This window comes from Hypanus sabinus, chromosome 3 (genome assembly GCF_030144855.1).
Source record: "Hypanus sabinus isolate sHypSab1 chromosome 3, sHypSab1.hap1, whole genome shotgun sequence".
NCBI classification, from domain to species: domain Eukaryota; kingdom Metazoa; phylum Chordata; class Chondrichthyes; order Myliobatiformes; family Dasyatidae; genus Hypanus; species Hypanus sabinus.
In genome coordinates, this window is record NC_082708.1 from 141,966,426 (window position 1) to 141,985,344 (window position 18,919).

The 18,919-nt window shown below is 34.9% G+C and overlaps 1 protein-coding gene across 3 annotated transcripts in view; it reads left to right on the top strand.

Annotated features, from left to right (window-relative positions):
• The window catches only part of LOC132391706 (uncharacterized), a 68,536-nt gene that overhangs the window by 40,031 nt on the left and 9,586 nt on the right, over positions 1-18,919 (top strand). Inside the window, exon 10 of one of the 3 annotated variants that reach the window (XR_009511327.1) lies at positions 13,939-14,038. The exons of the other annotated variants lie outside the window; for them this stretch is intronic. The gene's annotated coding sequence lies outside the window, so the exon portion shown is untranslated. The remainder of the gene's footprint in view (positions 1-13,938; positions 14,039-18,919) is intronic. 3 annotated transcript variants of the gene reach the window in all.

An 18,919-nucleotide genomic window follows, 5' to 3' on the forward strand; every position in this document is an offset into this window, starting at 1 on the left:
TAATTTCTTTCCAGTTCAGTAGAATAGATCTTTTAGCCATTAGTTGTGGCAAATGCAATCATCTGCTGAGCTGAGGGGGATAAACAACTGTTATCCACTATAGGTAAGCCAAAAATTGCAGTAATAGAATGAAGTTGCAAGTTAATATTCAAAACTGTTGAAATAAGACCAAAAATATCTTTACAGTATTTTTGCAAGCAAGGGCAAGACCAAAACATGTGAGTCAATGAGGCTACTTCAGAGTGACATCTGTCACAGATTGGATTAACATGAGAATAAAATTGAACAAGTTTGTCCTTGGACGTATGAGCCCTATGTACCACCTTGAATTGTATTAGGGCATGTTTGGCACAAATAGAAGAGGAGTTAACTAACTGTAAGATTTCTCCCATTGCTCTGTAGGTAAAGGACATTGAAGTTCTTTTCCCCATTCATTCTTAATTTTGTCTGACATCCCTGGTTGTATTTTCATGATCATATTATAAATAATGGCTATTAAACCCTTCTGATAGGGATTTAAACCTAGAATTTTTTCCATAATATCAATGGGGAATGAATTCGGAAAGGACTGTAACATATTATTCAAAAAATTTCTAATTTGTAAATAGCTAAAAAAATGGGCTCTAAACAAATTATATTTATTGGACAGCTGTTCAAAGGACATAAAACAATTATCAGAAAATAAATCACAAAAACATGTTATACCCCTCGTTTTCCATAGCACAAAGACTTGGTCAATAAGAGGGCTGAAAAAGAAAGTTAGATATAATAGGGCTTAATAAGATGAACTTATTCAAACCAAAAAATTTACGGAATTGAAATCATATTCATAATGTATATTTAACTATCGGGTTAGTTATTTGTTTATTCAGTTTAGATAGGACAAAGGGAAGCGAAGATCCTAAGATAGAGACAATGAAAAGCCATGTACAGATTTGCACTCCAAATTTACCCATTGTAGGCTTTGTAATGTCGCCGATTCCTGTGTCCAAAATATTAAATATCAGATGTTAACTGCCCAGTAGTAAAATCTTTGGTTTGGTAAAGCCAAACCTCCTTCCTTCTTAGGCTTTTTTTTACTTAATCTAGGATTTTTATTCTGCCATACATACAAGGATATTTTGGAATCAATAATATCAAAAAAAGATTTAGGAATAAAAATTGGTAATGCTTGAAATAAATATAAAAAATTAGGTAAAACTATCATCTTAATAGCATTGTTTCGACCAACCAATGACAATGGGGACCATCTAGTACAAGTTGCTTAATTTGATCAATTAAAGGTAAAAAGTTAACTTTAAATAACTCCTTATGTTTCTTGGTAATTTTAATAACCAAATAAGTAAAGGTATCTGTAACTACTTTAAATGGTAGATGTTTATAGATTGGAACTTGCGTATTTAATAGGAATAATTCACTCTTATTAAAATTCAGTTTATAACTAGAAAAACTGCTAAACTGAGCAAGCAAAGATAAAATAACAGGAATGGATCTCTCGGGATCAGAGATATATAGTAACAAATCATCAGCATATAGTGATAGCTTGTGTGTCCCTTCCCCACGGGTAATACCAAAAATGTTAGGTGAGTCAGGAATAGCAATGGCTAAGGGTTCCAAAGCAATGTCAAATAGTAGAGGACTTAAAGGACAGCCTTGCCTCGTGCCACGAAACAGCTGAAAAAAGGGAGATCCTTGATTATTGCTAAGAACTGAAGCCAAAGGCTTATAATATATTAATTTAATCCATGATATAAATGTCGGGCTAAAGTTAAAATTCTGAAGGGTATTAAATAAACATGGCCATTCAACTCTGTCAAACGCTTTTTCAGCATCTAAGGAAATGACACATTCTGGGATTCTAGATGAAGGAGTGTAAGCTATATTAATTAATTTTCTAATGTTAAAAGATGAACAACGATTTTTAATAAATCTGGTCTGGTCAGAAATTATTTGAGGTAATATATTTTCCAATCTAGTGGCCAAAATTTTGGTACAAATCTTGGAATCCATATTCAGCAAAAATATAGGCTATAGGATGTACATTCAATAGGGTCTTTGTCTTTGTAAGAATTAAAGAAATGGAGGCGTCATAAAAAGATTGTGGTAATTTACCTATAGTTAATGTGTCCTTAAAAATTTTACATAACCAAGGAGAGAGTATAGAAGAAAAAGATTTTAAAAATTCCGCAGTATAACCGTCCAGTCCAGGGGCTTTACCTGAATTCATTGAAAAAATAGCCTATTTTATTTCGGTTTCCGTAATGGGTGCATCTAATAATATACAATCCTCGGTTGTTAATTTTGGGATATTCAGTTTCCTTAAAAATTCATCCATTATGGAAGAATCAGCTGAAGATTCTGATTGATATAAAGCGTTATAAAAGTCTTGAAAGGCTTTATTTATCTCTTTATGATCAATCGTCAAAGTACCATCTCATTTATGAATCTTAATGATCTGCCGTTTAACCGAAGCAGTTTTCAATTGATTAACCAGTAATTTACCAGATTTGTCCCCATGAAAACTGAGTCCTAGATTTAATTAATTGATTTTCAATCGAAGAGGATAATAGCAAACCGTGCTCCATTTGAAGTTCAATTTTCTTTTTATAAAGCTCCTTACTAGGAGTCACAGAGTTAGTCTTATCAATTTCTTTAATTTTATCAACCAACATAAGTATTTCAGTGTTCATTCGTTTTCTGACTCTAGCAGAGTATGAAATAATTTGTCCAAGGATAAATGCTTTAAATGTGTCCCATAATAATCCACTAGAAATCTCTTCTGTAAAGTTTGTTGAAAAGAACAAATCAATTTGTTGTTTAATAAAGTTGAGAAAGTCTGAGTCCTGAAGTAGAGTAGAGTTGAACCGCCATGATTTAACACTTGAGGATGAATCTGTTGTCTTAATAGATAGCTTCAAAGGTGCATGGTCAGAGATAGTAGTAGAGTCATAGTTACAACCAATAACGTCTGTAAGTAAATGATGATCAATAAAGAAATAGTCAATTCTTGAGTAATTATGATAAACATGAGAGAAATATGAAAATTCTTTATCCTTGGGGATTCAGAAATCCCAGAATCAACCATAAAGGAGTTAATAAGAGAGGCCAATTTATTTGGAAGAACCTGAATAGTTCTATCCATCGAGGGATTTTAACAGCAGTTAAAATCCCCACCCATTATCAGCATATACTCATTTAAATTAGGAGGGATGTAAATGAACACTTAAAAAATTTGGGACAGTCAATATTCAGAGCATAAACATTAACTGAAACAACTTTTTGGTTAAGAAGTAAACCAGTGAGGAGCAAAAATCTACCTTGTGGGTCTGAAATTGTTTCATAATGTATATAAGAGGTTGAGGAGTCTATAAAAATAGAAACGCCTCTTACTTTGGCTTGGAAATTCGAATGATACTGTTGGGCCTTCCAAAACCTAAAAAAAACATTGACTATCCTCCTTCCACACGAGTCCCTTGTGCAAAAATAATATTAGCATTCATTCTATGGAATACTTTAAATATTTTTTTCCATTTGATTGGATGATTTAAACCATTTGTATTCTAAGAAACAAAGTTAATAATCTTATCAATATTGCTAATATTTATCATAGTAAACGCACAAGGTTAAACAGAAAATAAACTCTTGAATCTGGAAGAGGAGAACAGGTTCAAAGAGGAACCGGAAGTTACGACACTTCAGCCATTTTGGTAGTTTGAAGTCAGCTTGTGAAGGAAAACTAAGTGAAAAGCAAAAGAGAAACCTCCTTCCCCCCCCCCCCCACCTATGAAAACCCAAGGCAAAAGCCAGAGAAAGGTGAGCAGGCAAAATAACACTAATTTTACCCCCATCTCTCAAGATGGTGGCTCAAAAAAAAAGAAAATAAAGAAGACACAAACCACCCATATTCAAAAAGAAAACAAAGGGTTATCATAACAGGAAGAAGACTATAAAATTAATATTATGTTTTTAAAAAAAGAACAAGATTAAGAGGAAAAAGAGATAAGAAAAAAACACTAAAACGTTAAAACCTAAAACAGGATAGCATTATACTAATATTTCGATAGAGCACCAGCAGTCTTGTTCAGACGCACCCGAACGGATATGACGTGTCCAAGAACTAAAGTCTTAAAGGAAGAAGAAACGACATCTTGAAAAGAGAAATTTTAAAAAAGACTGAATACTTCAGCATAAAAGATATAAAGCAAGAATATATTCAAACTTAAAAACATTTAATAAGTAGCTTTCAAAGTCAAAAGAATGATAATAAAAAAGTCTCGAAAGAAACCAAAAACAGACCTTTACTTGAACATGTTAGAAGTAATTACACTATCAGCCATCACATATGGATCTTCAAATTATGAAAGATCCGAGTATAAACTAATTGTTAGCTTAAAAGAAAAAACAGAAACAATAAAGAACCATTAAAAACTGATAATAAAAATACAATACATTAGCCAACTCGGAGTAGAAGGATGCTGTTCCTCGAGAAATCTTTGGGCATCAGCTGGAGATTTAAACAACTGACGAGAATTATCGGGAAAAACGACTTTCAGTTGTGCTGGGAATAACAGCACTTGTTTGTAGCCTCTCCGATAGGATTCAGACATCACCGGTTTAAAAGCCATTCTTTCCCTCAAAACTTCAGGGCTAAAATCTTCCACAATACAAAATTTGGAATCTTGAAAGCCGATCATGCCCTTCTGTTGGGCAGCTCGAATCAGGCGATCTTTAATATGAGCATAGTGAAGCCGGAGGATTACTGGCCATGGTCTCTCGCCTGGAGCTGGTTTTAAGCGAAAAATACGGTGTGCACGGTTGATCACTGGAGGGGTATCCAGAACATCTGAGCTGAACACATCCATTAAGAATTTAGAGAAAAATTCAACTGGATTTCCCTTCTCGACATTTTCCGTGAGCCCTATTATCTGCAGGTTCTGTCTTCAAGATCAGTTTTCAAGATCAATGATTTTGGATTTGTAGCGTTCCAGCACTTGATAAGTTGAGGACATCTTTTGTTCCAATGTTTCAATTTCACTATCTCTCTGATGGGCTACAAGAGCTGAAATTCTAGCTTCTTGTTGTTGAATTTCTGATTTAAGTGATTGAAGACTTATGTCAACTGTCTTTGAAGTTTCATCAAGCTAGGAAAACTTTGGGCTGAGTTTATCCTCCAGTCTCTCATCCATAAGTCTCCCGATTGCGTCGAGAGTTAACGGTTCTTTAGTCGGTCTCGCTTCTTTAGTTTCTCGTGATCACCCAGCCATTTTCACAAGTTGAAAATATAATTCAAAAAGTTGAAAAGTATATCTTAAATATCAACCCCTTTAGTACAGGTATAAATAAGTCAGTTAAGGGGTGATTGCAGGTAGAAAAAGTAAAAGAATTGGAGCGAAGCCTAATTCAGCCTCACCCCATGAGCACCATCTTGAGAGTTCAACTATTGGCTTTCTTCTCATCAAAGGTGTTGCTGTGGGAATTTGCGTGAGACCAAGATTGGTTTATGTTCTTGCAGGATATGTGCACAGTATTTGTTTCAAGCTTACTCTGGACCCCCACTTAATTGATTATTCCAGTACACTGTATTAGTGCAGCTTCCTGCAATTTTCATTTGACTTCGACTCCACCAGCTATCTTTACCTTCTTGCACCTGGCCTTCTTTAAGTTCCTCCATCTTCATCATACGTGTTCTGATAATGAAACTTTTCACACAGATACTACATTAATGGGCAGAACCAGTGACTATGTCTCAACTATTTCCCACATGTCTGCCCTCACCCCATCTGCCCTGGACAGAGCAAGGATAGAGTTCTTCTGTCTTCACCGTCAGTCCTATCAATTTCCTTATTCAACAGATCATCAAATACATTTTTTCCAGCTGTAACAAGATTCTACCATCAATCATGAACATACTTCAACCCTACCCACCGACCTCCAACCTTCCAATTCAGTATTTCAAAGGGACTTTTCCCTTTTGAGGCTCCCTGGTCCATCCTACTGATTCCACCAACCATTCTCCAACCTTTGGCACTTTCAAAGGCAGCCACAACAATGCAACATGTATCCTTTCACTTCTTTCCTTCCCATCAATCAGAGACACCAACGGTCTTACCATGTGATGCTGCAGTCTTGTCTATTGCATTACAAGTTCATAATATGATCACCTCTGCACTGGAGAAACCCAAAGCAGACTGGGTGACCACTTTGGAAAACAACTGTGTTCAGTTCATAGGGTTATATCTAAACAGGATCTCTGTTCAGATAAAACAACAGAACTTGATAAACTCCTTAAAATAATACAATCTGGAATAGCTATCTGTGGTGAAAATGTAATGAATCTAGTTTTGTGATGTTATATTGTATATGAGTGAGAATAATGATTCCTTCTTATGACTTATAAAGCAGTTACTGAGCTGACATCTTTTTATTGAGTGGTGCATCATCAGAGCTGGTTTGACTTCATAAATTTTGTGAGCTATCTTTTGTTTTACTTTGCATCATCATGGAGAGATCTTCAATGATGCACAGCAGAAATTTGAGTGTATACCACCACTATCTGTAAACCCATTTCAACTAATGATACATGAAATCATTCATAAGTCTTCATAATGGACAAGGGAGAGCCAGTGGATGTAGTGTACCTGGACTTCCAGAAAGCTTTTGATAAAGTCCCACATAGGAGATTAGTGGGCAAAATTAGGGTACATGGTATTGGGGGCAGAGTACTGACATGAATTGAAAATTGGCTGGCTGACAGGAAACAGAGCAGCGATTAATGGGTCGCTTTCGGAATGGCAGGCTGTGACCAGTGGTGTACCGCAAGGTTCGGTGCTGGGACCGCAACTGTTTACAATATACATTAATGATTTACATGAAGGGATTAAAAGTAACATTTCCAAATTTGCCGATGACACAAAGCCGGGTGGCAGTGTGAAATGTCAGGAGAATGTTATGAGAATGCAGGGTGACTTGGACAGGTTGGATGAGTGGGCAAATGTATGGCAGATGCAGTTTAATGTGGATAAATGTGAGGTTATCCACTTTGGTGGCAAGAACAGGAAGGCAGATTACTATCTAAATGGAGTCAAGTTAGGTAAAGGGGAAGTACAATGAGATCTAGGTGTTCTTGTACATCAGTCAATGAAAGCAAGCATGCAGGTACAGCAGGCAGTGAAGAAAGCTAATGGCATGCTGGCCTTTATAACAAGAGGAATTGAGTATAGGAGTAAAGAGGTCCTTCTGCAGCTGTACAGGGCCCTGGTGAGACCCCACCTGGAGTATTGTGTGCAGTTTTGGTCTCCAAATTTGAGGAAGGACATTCTTGCTATTGAGGGAGTGCAGCGCAGGTTCACAGGTTAATTCCAGGAATGGCGGGACTGTCATATGTTGAAAGATTGGAGCGACTGGGCTTGTATACATTGGAATTTAGAAGGATGAGAGGGGATCTGATTGAAACATATAAGATTATTAAGGGATTGGACATGCTGGAGGCAGGAAGCATGTTCCCGCTGATGGGTGAGTCCAGAACTAGAGGCCACAGTTTAAGAATAAGGGGTAGGCCATTTAGAACAGAGATGTGGAAAAACTTTTTCACCCAGAGAGTGGTGGATAAGTGGAATGCTCTGCCCCAGAAGGCAGTGGAGGCCAAGTCTCTGGATGCATTCAAGAGAGAGTTAGATAGAGCTCTTATAGATAGTGGGGTCAAGGGATATAGGGAGAGGGCAGGAACAGGGTACTGATTGTGTATGATCAGCCATGATCACAGTGAATGGTGGTGCTGGCTAGAAGGGCTGAATGGCCTATTCCTGCACCTACTTTCTATTGTCTTGAATTTCTTGTGTTTGCTCCCAGCAGATGTTGCTATGTCATGCATCACTTGAAAATTATCTGAGTTGTGTATTATTTACAGGATTTTATATTTGTAATTCTCTTTTTAAGCAGCTGCAGTAATTTGCTTTTGTTGAAAAGCACACTTTTAGTTCTCTTGTTTAAGTAAGCTCATCAAAGAATGTTTTCACATAATTGGATTTAATGAGAGTATTGGACAGGAGGAAACCAAATAAAATAAAATCCTTTTTGACAGTTCCATTATTTGTTTTTGTGTTGGTGCTTGTGTTGGGTGGGCTGTGATGTTGGTGATATGGTCTCCTTTTCCTTTTTGTCAAAAATACAGTTACAGATTAATGTGAGATAGCTTTTCTTTCTTTCTTTTTCAATCTTTTTATTAAGTTTCATATATATATAAAAAAAAACATAACATAATAATGAATAGGTTATGAATACAATAGACTTGAAATTACATTGGTAATAAGATAATAATATCCTATTAAAACTTCAACAGAAACAAGTACATTAATCAATCAAGTCTGTATAACTATATATGAAAAAAAAACAAAAATAATCGTCAAAAAAGAAAAAAAAATTGAAAATAAGTGAAAGAAAATGTATATTAATAAAAAAAAACACTAAACTGAACTAACATGGGCAATAGTAACAGTTTATAAGTATGTGATAGTGTCAAAAAAACTCCGGAACTCCATACCTGAACAAGAATAAGCAGAAAGAAGGTCTAGAAAAGGTCAAATTAATTCATATGAAAATGCCGAATAAACGGTCCCCAAGTTTCTTCAAATTTGACTGATGAGTCAAAAATAGTGCTTCTAATTTTTTCCAAACTTAGATATGAAATAGTTTGAGAAAGCCACTGAGACGTGGTAGGAGGATTTACTTCTTTCCAGTTTTGTAATATAGACCTTCTGGCCATTAATGTTACAAAAGCAATCATTCGTCTGATTGAAGGGGAAAACTGAATACCATCCTCATTTGGTATACCAAAAATTGCAGTAATAAAGTGAGGTTGTAAATCGATATTCCAAATTGAAGAAATGGTAACAAATATGTCCTTCCAATAGTTGTGTAAAGTGGGACATGACCAAAACATGTGGGTCAATGAAGCCACTTCTAGATGACACCTGTCACATTGAGGGTTAATATAAGAGTAAAATCGAGCAAGCTTATCTTTAGACATATAAGCTCTATGTACAATTTTAAATTGTATTAAAGCATGTTTAGCACATATAGAAGAGGAATTAACCATTTGTAAAATTTTTTCCCATTTATCTGTTGAAATATTATATCGAAGTTCTTTTTCCCATTCTTGTTTAATTCTATCTGATATTTCTGATTGTATCTTCATAATCATATTATAAATAAAAGCTACTAATCCCTTCTGACAAGGGTTTAAGGTAAAAATCAAATCTGAGAAATCCACTGAAGTTGAATTGGGAAAAGATGGTAGAACTTTATGTAAGAAATTTCTGATTTGTAGATATCTGAAAAAATTAGATTTAGGTAATTTAAATTTGTTGGAAAGTTGGTCAAAGGACATCAAAGTATCTTCAAAAAAAAGATCACAAAAACATTTTATACCTTTCCTTTTCCATATGCTAAAAGCTTGATCTGTCCAGGAAGGTTTGAAAAAAAAAATTAAGTAAGATAGGGCTATCAAGAAAAAAGTTTTTCAGAGTAAAAAACTTACGAAATTGAAACCAAATTCGTAATGTATGTTTGATAACAGGATTAGATATCTGTTTATTAAATTTAACTAAATCAGCAGGAAGAAAAGAACCAAGAACAGAGAATAGAGAATATCCCTTTACCTCGTTACATTCCAAATTTACCCACTGCGGGCACAGTGGTGAATCCAAATCTAATTTCCAATACATTAAGTTACAAATATTATTTGCCCAATAATAAAATCTAAAGTTAGGTAAAGCTAAACCACCATCTTTTTTAGATTTTTGTAATTGCTTTTTACTTAACCTGGGGTTTTTATTTTGCCACACAAATGAGGAAATTTTTGAATCAATGTTATCGAAAAAAGATTTAGGAATAAAAATTGGTAAGGCTTGAAATAAGTATAAAAATTTCGGTAAAATCATAATTTTAATAGCATTAATCCGACCAATTAATGATAAGAATAAGGGAGACCATCTTGTAGTAAGTTGTTGAATTTGATGAAGCATAGGTAAAAAATTCAGTCTAAATAAATCTTTATATTTCTTGGTAATTTTTATACCTAAATAGGTAAAGTTATCAGTAACAACTTTAAATGGTATCCTGTCATTCAATAAAGTTTGTGCGTTTAAGGGAAATAATTCACTCTTATCCAGGTTTAGTTTATAACCAGAAAAGCTACCAAATTGAGCCAACAAGGATAAAATAGCGGGAATAGACCTGTCAGGATCAGAAATATATAACAGCAAGTCATCAGCATAAAGTGATAATTTGTATAACTTCTCATTACGGGTAATACCAAAAATATTAGGAGATTCACGAATAGCAATGGCTAAAGGTTCTAATGCGATATTAAATAATAAAGGACTTAAGGGACAGCCTTGTCTCGTACCACGAGATAATTGAAAAAAAGAGGATCTATAATTATTTGTAAGAACAGAAGCAACAGGTTTATAATATATTAATTTAATCCATGATATGAAGTTGGGACTAAAATTAAAATTTCTCAATGTATTAAATAAGTATGTCCATTCAACTCTATCAAAAGCTTTTTCAGCATCTAATGAGATAACACATTCTGAGATTGTGGGTGATGAAGTATAAATTATATTAATCAATTTTCTAACATTAAAAAAGGAATACCGATTCCTAATGAAACCAGTTTGATCTTCTGAAATAATCTGTGATAGTACCTTTTCTAATCTAATGGCTAAAATTTTTGTAAGAATCTTAGAATCTACATTTAATAATGATATAGGGCGTTAAGATGTACATAAAGTAGGATCTTTATCTTTTTTAAGAATTAGAGAGATAGTAGCTTCATAAAAAGATTGAGATAATCTCTTCTTAGCAAACGCATTATTAAAAATTTCACATAACCAAGGGGAAAGCAAAGAAGAAAACGTTTTAAAAAATTCTACAATATAACCATCAGGACCAGGAGCTTTCCCTGAATTCATTGATGAGATAGCCTCTCCTATTTCGGCCATAGAGATAGGAGCATCTAACAAGCTATGATCTTCATCTATCAGTTTAGGAATATTCAAATTGTTAAAAAAATTATCCATCATGGACAGGTCACCATCAAATTCTGATTGATATAAAGATTTATAAAAATCTTGAAAAGTATTATTGATTTCTTTATGATCAGTAGTTAAATTACCATCTTGTTTACGAATTTTAATAATTTGTCGCTTAGTCGAAATAGCTTTTAATTGATTAGCTAACAGTTTACCAGTTCGATCACTGTGAATATAGAATTGAGCCCTGGTCCTAATTAATTGATTTTCAATTGAAGAAGATAATAGTAAACTATGTTCCATTTGAAGCTCAACTCTCTTCTTATAAAGTTCTTTGGTAGGAGTCACGGAATAAATCTTATCAATTTCCTTAATTTTATCCACTAATAAAGCAATATCTAAATATCTTTGTTTTCTTTTACCAACGGAATATGAGATAATTTGTCCACGGATAAAAGCCTTAAAAGAATCCCAAAGTATTCCTCTGTCGATTTCTTCAGTATAGTTCGTTGAGAAAAACAAGTCAATTTGCTGTTTTATGTAGGTGATAAATTCTGGGTCTTGAAGCAAAGTAGCATTAAGTCTCCAAGATCTAATATTATTGGAAAAGTCCGAAATCTTAATAGATAACTTCAAGGGTGCATGATCCGAAATAGTAATAGAATCATATTTACAATCAATAACATCCGTTAATAACCGATGATCAATAAGAAAATAGTCAATTCTAGAATAGCTATGACATACATGTGAAAAAAATGAAAATTCTTTATCTTTAGGGTTCAAAAACCGCCATATTTCAGTGATTCCCGAATCAACCATAAAAGAATTAATAAGTAAGGCTGATCTATTCGGAAGAGTACGGATAGGTTTAGATCTATCCATCGAAGGATTCAAACAACAATTAAAATCTCCACCCATTATCAACATATATTCAATTAGATTAGGAAGGGAAGTAAATAAACGTTTAAAAAATTCAGGGCAGTCAAAGTTTGGAGCATAAATATTAACTAGTACCACTTTTCGATTAAAAAGTGAACCAGTTATCAACAAAAATCTGCCCTGTGGATCAGAAATAATTTCATGATGTGTGAATGAAATTGAGGGGTCTATAAAAATAGACACACCCCTAATTTTGGCGGTACAATTCGAGTGAAATTGTTGGCCCTTCCAGAACCTAAAAAAACGCTGATTATCCTCCCTCCTAATATGGGTCTCCTGTGCAAAAATAATATTAGCGTTCAATCTATGGAATACTTTAAATATTTTTTTACGTTTAATCGGATGATTTAAACCATTAGTATTCCAAGAAATAAAGTTAATAGATTTATCCATCATGCTAATATTTGTTGTGTATATCATAAAAGGTTACAAAGACACATAACCCATAATTCAGGAAGAAGGAAAATTGATTCAGGAGCAACCGGAGAACATGACACCTCAACAATATTAATAATTTAAGGTCGGCCCATAGACTAAAAGCAAAAAAATAAAAATCAAAAGCGTGAAAAAAGATCCCTACCCCCTACCCCCACCCTTTGAAAGAAAGCCAAGCGGCAGGCGCATAATCTAATACTAACATTACCCCCATTTCAAGATGGCAGCTCCATAAAAAGATTTAAAAAAAAAACAATATAACACCCAGATTTAAATATAGGGTTGCAAAAAAAAAGTATATATCAATCAGAATGAAAAAACTAATATAATAAAACAAACAATCATTAATAAAAAAAGTATAAACATTAAAATTTAAAAGTGTAATATACCTTTTAAAAAAAAATTCCATATTCAAATACAAGAAAGATGACGTTTCATAAGCAAAGGCTTATGGGAAGAAGAAACGACATTTTGAAAAGCCATATTACAAAATACAAATGTAAGTTCAGCAACCTATTAAAAGAAATTTAATAAAAAAAGTTATCAAAATAGGATTAAAAAAGGGATTTAATAGACACTACAATATATAAAAAAAAGACCAAAAAATCCAAAACATTCGTCCCATTTCTAAGTACAGGCAAACAAATAAATGCTTACAGAAAATAGAATCTTACGGGAAAAAGAAACGACATCTTGAAAAAAAAAGTAAATCATTATTACAAAATATAAACGTATATATCCGAAACAGAAAAAAGAATAAAAAAAAGATATTATAAAAATTAAAAAGAGCATCTATAAACAATGATGATAGTAAAAAAAACCAGACCCGTAGATCAGGATAAGAAGTTATAACCCAGCTTCATAGGTTAAAACTTAAAGTGAAATGGTATCCTCTCTCCGAAAAATCTTCAACATAACACATAGTTCAAGTTGCACTAGAAGATCGAAATTCTTCAACAAATTTCTTCGCTTCTTCCGGAGTGTTAAAAAATTGTTGACTGTTGTCGTTCAGCGTAATTCTAAGCTTCGCTGGATACATTAAAGCTTGTTTAAGTCCAATCGAGTGAATTTCTGCCATCACTGGTTTAAAAGCAATTCTCGCTCTCATTACTTCGAATGAATAATCCTCAACAATTCGAAATGTGTTGTTGTTGTGAGAAATCATACCTTTTTTACGAGCTAATCGAATTAAAAGCTCTTTCTCACGAGGATAATGAAGGCGAACAATCACCGCTCGTGGTTTAACAATCGTAGATGAAAACCTCGCAACTCTGTGAGCGCGGTCGATAACAGGTTTAGTTTGCAAACCTTCACCACCGAAAATTTCCCACAGTAATTTAGAGAAAAATTCAGTTAAATCACCGGACTCAACTTTTTCGGGAAACCCGATGATTCGCAAGTTCTGTCTGCGAGATCAGTTTTCGAGATCAGTAATTTTAAACTTATACTGATCTACTGTTTTAACAGTCGATTGTATCTTCTTGTCCAACGCTTCAATTGTACATACTTTTTCACAAATTAATTTTTCAAGAGTCGCAAACTTATCTTCATGCCGCTGAATATCCGATGCCTGCGATTGAAGCTTATTATCAAGCGATCTAACAACTCCTTCAAGTTCAGACATTTTCGTGGTAAGCTTGTTTTCCAAACTTGCCAATTTACTTTCCAAACTTGTTGCTTTACTTTCCATTTTACTTTCCAGCTTGCTTTCCAAACTTGCAAGTTTAGCATCCAGAAGATTAGAAATTGCGTCGATAGATAAAGGCTCCTTAGACGATTTCTTGCTTGTAGCCATTTTAAGTTCAACAGAATTAGATCAAATATAGTTTTAGGAAATAAAAAGTTAATCGAAAGTATCAACTCATATGATTAAATTCGAAAAGATTTGATTAAAGGGTGATTATAGTTGAAAAAATGAAGAGCGCCTAAAAGGCAGATGTTTACGTCGCCATCTTGAAACTCCACCCCCGAGATAGCTTTTGAATTGCTTGAAACATTTCCTTTGGTCATGATACTGAATGTTAATACTGCAGCATACAGTCCATTGCTAGTAAATGCAGAGGTGAAAGTGAGGTTAAATTACCTTGTGTCATATTTCATTAATGTGATTGCTTTTCCTGATGTTGTTTGGCATTAGCTTTAAAATAAACTGTAGTTAATAATTTTTACACCCTGGAATCATCGTAATTTTGAGTCTTTGTTTTGCAGTTGCGAGAAAGTTTGTGAACCCTTTGCAATTACCCAATTTTCTGCATTAATTACTCAAAATGTGGTCTGTTCTTCATCTAAGTCACAATAATAGACAGACACAATCTGTTTAAACTAATAACATACAAATATTTGTACTTTTCATGTCTTTATTGAACACATTGTTTAATCATTTACAGTCCTGGCTGGAAAAAGTATGTGAACCCTTGTATATAATAACTGATAGAACCTCCTTTAGCAGCAATAACCTCCACCAAATGTTTCCTGTAGCTGTTGATTAGACTTGCACAATGGCAAGGAGGAATTTTAGACCATTACTCCATACAAAACTGTTTCAGCTCATCAGTATTTCTTGGATACCTTGTGTGAACAGCTTCTTCAGGTCATGCCACAGCATCTCAATTCTATTAAGGTCTGGACGCTGACTTGGTCAGTCCAAGGCACGAATTTTCTTCTTTTGAAACCACTCTGTTGTTGATTTACTCCTGTGTTTGGGATCACTGTTTTGTTGCATCACCCAATTTCTATTAAGCTTCAGGTGACGGTCTACTACCCTGGCATTCTCCTGTAAAATACCTTGATACAATTTTTAATTCATTGTTCCCTCAACGATTGCAAGCTCTCCAGACCTTGAAGCAGCAAAGGAGCCCCAAACCATGATGCTCTTTCCACCGTGCTTCACAGGTGGGATGAGGTTTTGGTGTTGGTATGCAGTACCCTTTTTCCTCCAAGCGTTTCTGTATTGTGATCTTTACAGGATGCCCTCTGCTAGGGAGAGTAGCAACAGTACTGAATTTCCTCCATCTGTAGTCAGTTTCTCTTACTGTGGACTAATGAACACTCAGGTCTTTAGAAATGCTTTTGTAGCCTTTTTCAGCTTCATGCATCTCTATAATTCGTCTTCTAAAGTCCTCTGAAAGCTGTTTTGATTGAGGCATGGTCCATATAAATAGATCTTTCTTGAGAAGAGCCTATTAATAACCAGACTTTGATTGACTTTTTTTATATAGGGCAGGGCACCTCTACAAACCACACATCCAATCTCATCTCATTGATTAGAACACAATACCTGACACCAAATAGCTTTCGTAGAAGGCATTATCCCAGAGATTTACATACTTTTTTGAACCAAGACTATGATTATTTAAATGGTTTACTCAGTACAGGCAGTCCCCGGGTTACGAACAAGATCTGTTCCAGAGACCGTCTTTAAGTCAGATTTGTACATAAGTCAGAACAGGTACATCTGGTATTATTTAAAGAAGGCCAGGTGCAAGAAGGTAAAGATAGCTGGGGGAGTCGAAAACACTTAAGAAACGTATGTATTTCAATAATTAAACCACTGCGTTGCTTAGTAATAATTGTAGCTTTCATTAGGGCAGGGCCTTTCACATGCTCCATTATTCTCACTTTATCCTTTACCTGTATCCTTTAAAGTTGTTCTGATCGTTGATCGACTGTAGCCTAAAGCTTTTCCAGTGACCGATGGCATTTCACCTCTTTCCAATTGCTTTATTATTTTCACTTTATTTTCAATCGTGATCGTTTTCCATCAACGGGACAGAAAACTGCACACTTTATGTTCTATTGCTGAGCAGCAGTGGACCGTCTGATTGGCCTAACAGAGTTTTCTTTGGGAACTAGTTGACTTGATCAGCATTTCTGATCTGGCTATTGTTCATGATCGTACTTAATAAAAAAAATACAGCAGCAGCCACGGGCAGTGGGTCTTGTGCTGCTCCAGGTCCTAAAGTCCACCTGCACTGAGACAGGTTAAATGGGACAAGTGGGGCGGTGCTGACTGGAAAAGGGGGGGAGGTCAGGGTGAATCTTGCTACAAAATATTTAAGGCAAGTACAAAGTTACACAACACAGTGTTAACGGCAACGACTTAAAATGGCAGATGGCGTCGTGATCCGACTTAAAAAGGCGGACAGAGTTCTCCCTCCATTTGTAAGTATGAGTTGTCCGTAAGTCGGACCTTTGTAACTCGGGGACTGCCAATATTGATGAAAAGAAGTACATTAGTTTGTGTGTTAATAGTTTAGGCAGATTATGTTTGCATTATTGTGTCATAGATGAAGATCAGACCATACTTAATGAGTAATTAATGCAGAAAACCAGGTAATTACAAAGGGTTTCACAAAATTTTTCTTGCAGCTGTACCTATAGATTCATTCTTACATGATATCACTGTCATGTTGCCTTGTGCTAATTACCATTGCGACTGAGAATTTGAAACCCTGGTCGATGAATAGATAGCTTTTCTGCTCCAAATTTTGATACATCGCCACCAGGCATGTTTAATGACCAAATAAATAACTGCAATTCAACGACAGACATTGGAATTCTCAAGTGTCAATTTATATTTTGTCTCACGTGATCCTGAAATCTAACCACATAAAGAATTAAGAGGGATATTTCATGCTCAATGAAAGCACTATTGAATTATTTCCTGTCCTTCACTCTTCATATTAATTTATTTTTAAAAATTATGATTAATTCTAATTTATTCACCCTATCAGGTAGCACATTCCAGAAAACTAACTGAAACATTAAAGAATAACCTTAATATTTTTCAAAACCTCAACTTTTCTTAACTCTCCTTGTAATATTCCTGTTTTGTGGAAATATCCACTTCTGGTTTCTCCATATTACTCAAATTCCCCAATTCTGATACCAGTCTGCTAGATTTTCCTGCATTCTCTTACCTCAAGTGTGCTGACTGATATTCAAGATCAATCAGTGATGTACAAATATTTACCTTATCTTCCTTTGTTTGTATTATGCCTTTTTTTTAGACCAAGAGAGCTACATATTATTTTACCAGCTTTATCAACCCCACTGGAAACTTCAAAGTTTTAGATTCTAGAACTTTAGGCCTGTCTTTCTTCCTGCCCTGCCTTTGAAGTTGGTATCATGCATGTCTCTGCACTCTGTACACTTTGTTGATCCATTCCCTCCTGATATCGGCCTTAGTTGTCCTCACTGTTACTATGTTTCCTTAGTTCCTCTGCCAATTTTGAAAGTATGTTGCCAGAACCTGTGTTCAGATTACTAACAAAAAAGAACACTGCTCTTTAAGTCCTCAGGAGTACTTTTACACTTTATTCCGCTGTGAAGAACAGAGGTTCACTAAGTTGTCAGCTTACAGACTCCATACTGCCAGAGTCACTTCAAATCTTACATTGTTCCACTATAATACTCTTCAAACATTTTAAAAGTCTACATCAAAACTTTCCATTTTGGTCAGAATGCTAATTGTAAACTGCAAATGGCTGATATGCATTTGTACGCAGAATAGGAAAGAGAACAGTATGACATTCAACAGGCCAGTTGGCCTGCAATTTTGTGCTAATCTCAATGCCAATTTATATTAAATGTCCTTACTTGTATGTCTCTCCATTCTTTTCATATTCATGTGTTGATCTAAAAGCCTCTTCAACTCACCAAACTGCTTGATCTGCTACCATCCCTGATAACCTATTTTGGGCACTACTACTCTTTCTGTTTTTTAAAAAAAAACCTTGCCCCCTACATCAGCTTTAAACTACTTCCACTCTGAAGACAACTGTTGCTCTAAAGAGCATGATATGAGGTCATTCTTACCTTCGGTCATTCGGCTTTATAATGAGTCAACCTATAGCCAGGTAAATGATGACCCGCTCCTGTTAGACTGGTTGAGGTAACTTATTTTTTATTTTTACTTATTTCTTTTTTAATATTTGTATATCTGTGCATTTGCAATGCTACTGTGACATCATCATTTCCTTTGGGATCAATAAAGTATCTATCTATCTAACTTGAAAAACAAGTCTTCTGGTATTTGATATTTCTACCCAGGAAAAGAATCTGACTATTTATCTATGTTACTTATAATTTTAAGAGCCTCTGTCAGGTCTCCCCTCAGCCCAAGTTTGTCAGACCTTGCCTGTGGGTCATACCCTCTAATCCAGGTAGCATTGTGGTCTTTGACGCAGTCTCCACATCCTTCCTATAATGGGGAGAAAAGAATTGCATGCACGACTCCAAGTGTGGTCTGTCTAATTTTTTATATAACTGCAGCATGACTTCCTTACTCTTATATTCAACACCCCTACTAATGGATGCAAGGATAATCATATGCCATATTTACCACATGCAGATGCTTACTTTTTTTTCCTGACTAAATGTTGGATTATCTTGGGTCATTCAAGATTCTCTTTCCTTACCATCTCTGTCATAACTTCTTATGGGAACATGCCAATCCTGAACTCTTGATCTTTAAACAATTTCACGCATTTCAGACACACACTTGTCTGACA